The sequence below is a fragment of the Fringilla coelebs genome (genome assembly GCF_963513975.1).
Source record: "Fringilla coelebs genome assembly, chromosome: 4".
In the NCBI taxonomy this organism is placed as follows: Eukaryota; Metazoa; Chordata; class Aves; order Passeriformes; family Fringillidae; genus Fringilla; species Fringilla coelebs.
The window spans coordinates 24,085,013-24,094,769 of NC_140032.1; positions in this window are offsets into that span (position 1 = coordinate 24,085,013).

A 9,757-nucleotide genomic window follows, 5' to 3' on the forward strand; every position below is an offset into this window, starting at 1 on the left:
ATGTACAAAACTAGATAGGAGGATGTTTTCTTTTTTTTATCAATATTCTGATAGTTGAGTAACTCCCCCAGCAAAAGCTAATTTTTTTTTTTCTTTTTCCTATACTGAAAATCAGAGCCTCTGTCTAACTATGTCCTGATATGGTGTTCAGCCTTGCAGGTACACACCTATTTGTCCACTGAAAGCTGCTAAGGGTGATGTTATTATCTCAGTTTTTGTTGGTGAGGTATGTGTTTGGTAAGTGGAGGATGAATGTTATTTGTGGAAATGGGAGCTGGAGTGAATTAAAGAGAAAATTAATTGATTGTTTTACACAGAAGATGACTGAAGCACCATACTGAATGTGCTGTGGGAAAAGAAGTGCTCTTTTCTAAGGTCTGCAGAATTCTTGCAGTGAACTCTAGTCATTGATGAATACATTAGTCTTTACTTTTCAGTTTGCTGAGATGTCTGTGGATAAGCAAGATTTCTAATTAAATCACATTCTGAAAAGGAGATAAAACATTCAAAATGTAATGTGAAAAGGATGTATGTTTTTTAAATACCACAGACACTATAGCACATTATAATAGATGGGCAGAAAATATTCTGTATTACTTAGGGTACTTGTGGACATTTTTTTCCTGTGTAAATCAAAGCCACTAATTAAAATAAAAGGTAGTGGTTACTTTTTATAAATGTTACACTAACTGCAAGCCCAGTCAAATTTTTTTGTATAGCCAGAATTCAAAGTTCTGTTCTGGGGAAGAAGTCCTTGTTACAATAGTGGAATCCAGGTCCATAATATAGCATAAATTTGTGTTTTGTAATCTAAATTTAGACTGTTTAAAACTTTTGAGGTTGTGATCAGCTTTTTCAAATCTGAAGTCAGAAGAAAAAAATAGCAATGATGTATAAATGATGTAATATAAAAGGGATTTTTAAAGTTTTGTTCAAATTAAATATGCTGAAGGACTGTGTGAAAAGTGTTCAAAAATGCCTAAAGCATTTGGAAAGCATCTTGGCTATTGCCAAGATGGTATTAAATTTGAAAGTCAACAGTGAGGATTTTTCACTTGTGGTAGAACTTTCAAAGGGCAATGTCAAAGTCAAAATCCATTTTCCCATGCAGTCTTTCAATCAGATTCACCAGCCCCCTCCCCACCCCATGCCTTGCATTTTGGTGTATTGGCTTTTTCATTCTGTGTCTTGGTTACTCCATATTAGTATGGGGAAATAATTTTGATTTGTGAGGTGTAGACATTGGAATACTTACCTGCATATGTTCTTTGTTTTGTAATTATACTTGAATTCAGTACATTCTGTATCGTGGCTGGAAGTTGTAATTACTCAGTAAAATGTTATATAGCCAGTAAGGGTCGTGTTCTGTTAATTTAAGCAATTTTATATGTATTGGAAAAGTAAGCAATAACACTGCCTTTAGGCAGCTGATGCTTTGCTGTGTTTCTGAGTTCCAGTTGCATATAACTATTTTATGGGTGCAAAACAAAGCAAAGGCTCTGTCCATCTCTTTGTGCTAGTTATTCTCTCTGCCTTCGCGATGCTGGCACACACTGTTCAATAGCATGTGCCCGGTGAGGGAGCAACATGCCCAGGCTGGCCACGCTCTGGATTTGTTCTCTGAACCTCACTGTCAGCTCTGCCTTTTGTCCTGTTCACTCCCTATCCCCAAAGAGGGTGGTTCCTTCCCCAGTGCTGGGAAAGCTCTTTCTGCCTGGCTCAGAGGCCCCACTGGCACTGTCTCTGGTTTGGACTGCCTGTCCTGATCCAGGTGTAAGGATGACATGAAGAAAGGTAGTGCTACAGATGGGTTGCATGTCTGTATAGCCAAGGGTATGAAGAATTCCTTGAAGAGGTTGGACTCATGTGTTAGGCTTGCATAGTAACCATAGCTTCACAATCCCAGCAAAGCTGCCCAAGCCTCTTAAGAAAAAGCTTGAAATTAGTCAGCTTAGAAAGGATTTAATGTACTGTCTGGTACACTTAAGTGCCACTTTTTATCACTAATACCAATAAAACTGCTTATTTATCCAGTTATGGGAAGAACTGCTTCTAATTGGGCTAAAAAATTTTATGAGGCTGGAAAGAAGAGTCAAAAATGTCAGAAATCTGGCTAATGAAGTGGAGAAACTTGAAAAATTGGTTTTTGTCTGTATGGTATCAGATATCAGAAATAAAGTGGTCAAGCAACATATTGCAGGAAGGGTTTTGGCTATGCACTGTACGTTCTTATTGATGATGTTTCATTTCATAGTTTAGAGACACCCTTTCTCAAGGAAAGTTTGTTGGTTTCCTATGGTTTTGTTGTGTTTGGTTTTTTTCTCTAATGAACCAAACCGCACAAGATCCACCTGAGCAGAGAAATGACAGACTTGAGGGCCTCATCTCTTGCCTATTTGAGGTCAAGTTCAAATACTGGGCTGTCTGGGCTGTTGGAATAACCAAGCAAGTGGTCTTAGCCACTTTGAAAGAGGGAGAGAGCTCTGTCATTTCACGTAATGTAACCTGGAACCTTCAAAATCCTTTCTTTATTTGCTGTCTGTGACATTTATTGAAAGGCCATTCCAAAATAATTGTATTAAATCAGAGGTAATGGGTTGAAGTGGGACCTTGCAGCCAGCTGGTTGAAGGTGATCTAAAAAGTCCTGTTCAAGAATGAGTTTTGTCTGAGTTTTGCAAATATTTTATGAAGGACTTATTAAAAGATCATGAAAAGTAAACCTTTCTTTAGTGTTTGAATTAAACTTTTTTTGAAAACCCTAGGAAATGGGACATAGTTTCTGCTTTCACAGAAGTTCTTGACAGCTCAGCTCCCAGTAAATTTACTTGGGTAAATCAAATTATTGATTTACCCAAGATCTTTGTGATTTTATTATTTTTTTAATTTAGACTTCAGTTCGTATGCTGAATTGGGGCTTAGGAAGATCTTTTCTAGGTTCTCTTTCTGACACCTGAGGTGATTGAAATGTTATTCACTGCTCTGGTGTAAACTGATATTCAGTGTTTTAGAGAAGTACCTTTTTAACCCCAGATACTGATTCAACAGCAGTTTACCATTAAATCCAGGCTACTCTGGATGCACAAAGCATTACATTTAAGGGTTTAAATGTGGGGTTTTTATTTTTCTCCAAGGCAGTCATAAAGAAAATATGTCTTGAATTTGATGCACATAAAAATGCATTCATATATGAACCTCTGTCTCTGCATGTTGTAACTGTACGTAGCCAACTGCATGTTGGCTGCAGATTTGTACTCACTAAAGTTTCTCGTGAAAAACAACTTTCTCAGCATCTCAGCAAAAATAAAAATTAAATACTGTGAAAGAAGATGCTAATGAATTTGGACAACTTGGAAACCTTGAGGCAAGAGAGACTTTCCAGTAATGCCATGGCTTGAACGCGTTCTGTTCTTTCCCTTTATGCTTTGCACTGATTTCATTGGTTTTGACCCTTACTGTAGAATCTCAGTTTCCAAATGTTTCAAAACAAGGGGTTTAGATGTCGAAGACTAATTCCAAAATCTATGTTCTGGGTGCTGCATCTGATGAGGAGGTAATTGGACACTTCTGGATCATTGAGGGAGATGTGCAGTGGTACTCTGGCTAGCATTTGGTGGGTTTACAAATGTGCCAAGGTCAACTTTTTCCATGGCAATGTCTCAGCCTGGAACAATCTTCCTGATGCTGTAGGTGGGAAAGATACCCCAGGTGTTTCCTTGACATTCTGTTTGTCAAGAGACTGTGTTGGAACTTGCTGCTCTACTTCTTTGGACTATCCTTTAGCAAATAACAATTTCCTCTTTCCATCAATAAGTAGTTCAAGTTTCGGCTCTGAGGTTCTCACATAATTCTGGAAGAAGAATTGCAGCTTTTCAATCACATTGCTACCAAGCATTTTTGAAACGTTTAATTAGACTTTTTCTGCTCCACTATGGACCCTGTTCCTAAATGGGAACTAAATTTAATATTAACTTTTCTAATGGGAAACTACTTTGAGTCATTAGGAAAGCTGTTTCTTTCAATTTTCCTACAAAGACAACCTAGGTTGAGGCAATTACATCTGTCAGATGAGTGGGGAAGTTTAAAGCGTTTTTAAGGACAAAAGGGTTTTTTAGCTTTTTCCCAACATTGTTGGATAAGTTCATGTCAGATTTTTTTTCTCTCAACTTAGCTAATTAATTTTTATTTTTCCTTAGTGCGATACATTTGCAGTAGAAGCTGCTTTTATGCTTCAGATGTTGAAGGGTCTGTGGAGGAGGGTTTTTGCATTCATAGGGCAAGGTCATATACTGAAATCTGCCACGTATTGCAAGGGGCTCCCTGGTGCAGCAGGGAAGGTTTATCCCTGGAGAGCTGCTCATGTATGAACTCACTAGGAAATAACCAAGACAGAGCCTCTGATTTACACAGGCCTTAAGGAGTGGTCAGGTCACATCAGGGGTGTTGGCTTGCTCTGCCAATAATTAAGGTTTATGTGATGATTTCTGGAGCTGTATTCACACTCACCTTGTGCTGAAGCCCTGGGGTACTGTTTGTACTGATGAGCATAAGTAAGTCAGGTAGGGAAAGATGAGTTCTTTTTGAGATCTGGTGTTCTTTTTGGGATTATGTGCATGTTTCCAAACAGAAATTCACTTTGCAAGTCTGTAGACGTTGTATATTTGTCCATGTTGCCTGAGCTAGCGGCAGTCCACTGGCTTCAGTCAGTGCCCCAGCAGAGGGAAGGAGGCAGTGTAAACCCTGCCTAGCTGAACTCCTGAGGACAAGATTTTGCAATGTGAGTAATCTTATTAAAGTAACATTACAAACACTTTAATAATATAAGCGTGCACCTGAGCTTGTTCAAAGCAAATGAGGTAAAAACTAAATACCTTCACATGCATTAGGTTCAATGTCTGCCTTGGACCTTAAAGTTGTCTTCAGGGACATGTCATGCCTCAGGAGAGATAGAACAGCCAGCCTGGGCATGCTTCTGTGGGCACCAGCATTGCTGCACAGCAGGAGAACAGTTTAGCCATTGCCTTACCAGTATGTTTAACAGGTATTTAGTGGAAGAGTGATAAAATGCAACATTATTGAATTACACTCCCCATCTGTGCTGTTTGTTCCACTGCAGTTACTTCCCAGGCCTGTTTCTTCCCCATCCTGGGTACCTCTTCTGCACCCCTTCTCTCTGCCTGCCCGGCCCCAGGCACTACCTCTCGTGCTTATCCCCTTCCATGCACCCTGCTGTTAGACCTAATCTCTCTTTTCAAGCTTCATAAACCCAACTGCTGCCTTTGGTCCCCTACTTAGTTGCTCTTCTTCCCTGCTGGCTTCCTGCCTGTACTGCTCCTTCACCCTGTTTGGTTTGCACACAGCCCATCCCTGTTCCCTCCTGCCTCCAGATCTACCCTCAGACATTTCCAGCCATTGCCCAAAAGTCTGGGAAGGCAAAGTGTTTCAGAGAGAAGCTAATTACAATTGTTTGCAGATGGATTAATACAGTTTTTTTTACCTACATTTCTCAGAATTACCTGAAATTGTTTTGGTGGGGAGATTAGTAAGCAGTTCTCACTAATTGTGAACTTCACAAAAAAAAAAAGCAGTAGGCTGTAGCTCCTGACCTAGAAAATACTTGCCCAAGCCCAGTTAATTTTGCAGCATTACAGGCACCCAAAAGCATTGTTTTATAATGGTACTATTTGGTACCATTATAAAATGTGTACCATTTATACAGATGGTATATATGTGTATATACCATATATACACATGTGAATGGAAATAACCATTTCATGTGGCTGACACCAGCCTGTGGGCTGGCCCTGGCTTCACAGCCCAGCAGCAGTGCTTTGCCATGGTGAATGTTTGTCACTGTAATTCCTCTACAAATTATCTGGAGCCAGGATTTTCTAAAGCTTTCAAGAGAACAGGATACATTCAGCCATCACTGGATTCTGAATTAAAATAGGATTTAAACGTCACTGCTTGAAAATCCAGGTTTTAAGATTGCAGATGGGTACTTCCTTTTAATAGTCTTTCCATTTAACCAGCACATAAATCTATGTGTCTGTACATTGAGGTGAAAATGATTTATACTATACTCATACTTGAATTCTTCATAATCTTTTCCAGTGCTTTCTGGTGCTTCATACCAAAAATGCAAAAGAAAATGCTCTAGCCCTTTATATAAATCTAAAACTTTTAATATATATTTATAGTGAGACCCAGGTATCATGGCTGTCACACTGACACAAGATTGCCTCTAGAGAAAGGAAGAGACAGGTTAACCAGAGACTAACTTTTATTGTGCATTTTTTATGCAACAGAACAAATGGAACTGGAGGTATGTAGTAATAAAACCAATAGTCAAATTAGAATTAACACCTGAAATAGTAAACTGTAGGTAACAAATGTCTTTATAATTAAAAATATTGACTGTTTAAAAAATTCTCTAAGATTTTATATTCTTTAAAAGAAATGTGTGTTGCCACATAGAAAACAATTCACACATCCTATAGAAATCGTCACAAAAACCTTACTAGTCTATATTACACTATGCACTTTTCTTTTGTACAATATCTGATAAAGGTCTATCCCTAACCTGTACTTACTCTACACAGTACAATCATCATAAGAAAGTATTCATAGAATTAACTACACCATAACAATAAAAATATCAGGATTAATGTTTTTTTTTAATCACAGTTTCTCCACAAATATTTGTCATAGAAAATATAGCGAAGGCATGTTGGCACAGATGGGCGTGCAGTGCTGCTACACAAAGTTTGAGAGAAGGCAGATACATAAATGACAGTAAGATTAAAGCCCATGGAAGGATAAGACAAGAATCTCTGTCCTCCTGGGACTTCCTGGAGTGACATGATAGATAGCAGTTTCCTTCTGTTGCTGGGAAGGGATGTGCTGGCTTATAAAGCACACTGCCTAAATATGGATATCTCCCTCTGCAAGGGCTTATGTGCTATCTATTATTTCAGGTCCCATATCTAACATATTGCAGATATTTGGATGCTTCCATGTGTATGAATTTATAACACCTAATGAACAAATTAACTGGAATAAGTTGTTGTGCAAGGTTTGGGATTTTAAAAATTAAACGTGTGGGTCAAGTGGCCACGATGGCAATTGAAAACAGACAACTGACAAAAGTTTTTATACTCTGTTATCTTAAAACATGAACAAAAATATGAGCTGGTGTGTGTTAATGCCTGTTTGCGACCTTGATTCATGTCACTGGCCAGTGCACATAAGCAATTGAAGACAAAATTGAGTTCATAAAGAAAGGTCCAAACCTGTAAAGCCATTTCTACAGCCAAAGTGGCTTTCAGGATGAAATTGTACTTTTGGTTATTTTGCACAATGAGAGTAGAGGATTGTGAGTGGCTCCAGGATGCTGGCTATGCTTTTCACACTAAAAATAAAGCTAGGCTTGCTAGTTATTTCAGCAAATCTTTCAGTTATTAAGTGAGAGGTCTGTCCAGTCCAGTAATTCTGTTCTGTGACTGTTAAAAAATGTTTATATCTTAAACATCATACAATTAAGCATCTGAAAGGAAACCATCACAATGTTTACAAAAATACAGCATGATACATATCGCTGTGGACAAATTTACAGTATAATGTTGACTCACACGTTCTGACATGTTTTACCAAATAGTTCTGGCATGTGTCACCACATTAAACATAGACCAGCAAGACTTACACCATCTGAGCAATGTAACATCTTCTATTATAGTTCTTTTTAAAAAAGTGTAAGTTCAACACCGAAAAGCTACTATAGGATATCTGTACTGTGACATTTCTATACACTGAATTTCTCCTCCAGAGGCCACCACGCGGTGTGACCGCTCCAAGAATGTCCCCTCCTGCCTGTAACGAAGGAATGCTGTACTAAACCCCTCGGTCTAGTGAGGTCCTGTGTGACTAAACTTCTAGTTGACTTTAAGAAAATAATTATTTTGGGGCCAGTGAGTACCTTGCAACCCCCTTTCAAAAAAATCACCAAAATTAAAGTGAACTGAGAGGTATTGGACATTTGAGGGCCTAAAGCACACGGGGACTGAGCAAGGTCCTCTCTATGGCAGTGCATGGTGAGCCCGTGTCCCGAGATGCCCCATGGGCTAGGAGAGACCCGTCACAACCACGGGCAGAGGGGGCAGAGGGGCAGGAAGGGGCTCCTGTGCGGGTGAGCTGAACCTGGAGAGGCTGCCCCAGCCCTGCAGCCAGGCTGGGTCTCCAGGAGCACTGCACCACAGAGAGCCCTTCCTGGTCTCTGAGGAAGGGACCAGGCCTCCTGCCTTGCCTGGTGCACAGGGAGAAGGTGGGGAAGGGGAGGAGAAGGGAAAGGGAGCCATCAGTAGCTATGCTTGTGGCTTGCACGAGGCAGTGAGGAAAGCTGGGGGCGGATGAGAGACGCGCTCAGGAGAGCCAACGCTGATGAGGTAGCACTAAGGATGGCCAGAAGTGAAGTGAGCTTTCTTCCCAAAAAACAGCTCCCTGTACCTGCCAGTGGGGAAGTGTTGCCTCAGGAAGTGCTGGTTCAGGCTGTAGAAGATGTCAACACTGGCCTGAATAAGCACACAAAGGTAAGGGGATGGAAACACCCTGATGTGGAAAGGAAAGGGCATCGTTTCTTTGGCATTGCACTTTTCTGGTGTGGATCAATTTAGAAGGACAATGGACTCCTAAACATTTAAAATTAAACTTTTTTTTGTGGATTGACTTCTGTTTTTAAAGCTAGTATCTGCTTCCAGTGTTGTGCACCATTGCGAATTCTGCTCCAACAGCTCTTTTCTTACAGCTCTCAGACTGGATCTCATGTCTACCTACTACAGAACAATAAACCAGATTCTTCTAGCCCAACCCCTCCCTGAATGCAACATTGAGCAAAACCAGCACATTGCCTCACCTCTTTCAAGGAATGGATATAAAGCACAAATTAAAGGGAAAACAAGAAAAGGCAATTTAAAGCCTCTAAAGCTACGTAATATGGCTGCAGAATAGGAACAGACAGAGGAAAATCTGTCTTCTGAAATGGCAATTTGTTTTTAGCAATCTTGTTTTAATGAAAACTGTCGTGATCAACTCTAATCCTCTAGAAATCTAGATAAATATACTGTTTATCTGATATACAATGCATTTTTTATCTGTTAGAAATGCCTGTTATTGTTCTGGGTCTTTGAAGGATTCTGCTGTTGATGAGTGCTGCTGTTTTACTCGGGAAGCTTAATTTCCTGACAGAGTTGGCTAAAAAAGTCCCTGGATTTTCTGTCTTGTGTGGTACTTTAAGGTAGCATTCACAGTTATGTTCTTTTCTGTTGGCAAGTGGGAAACCACTCTGGTTTTTTTTTTTGTTTGTTTTAAGTGTGCAGACTTGTACAAATCTTCTAGTCAGGGAAAGCAAATAGCACCCAGCTGTTCCGAGTCTGGGGCTGGGATTGTTATCAACTGGCTGAAGAGACAGTAGCTGCTGTTTCTTTTGACACTTCTATAGTTTTTACATGACCTTTCCTCTATGACTGGATGAAATGGACTGCACGTTCCCTTTGAGTGAGCTATGAAGGAAATAATAGGCACTGAGAAGTCCCATAAAGCAGGTCTTGAAATGGATTTCTTTCTGTTAACTGGGATATGGTAGGATGGAGAAGCTGGAATGTATGCGGCATGTGTTCAAACGTGCTTTGGACTCCTAAATGACAGCAGGGTTAAGCATGTTTAACAAACAGTCTCTCCTAAATTAAGTGGTTGCTACTGCAGTAC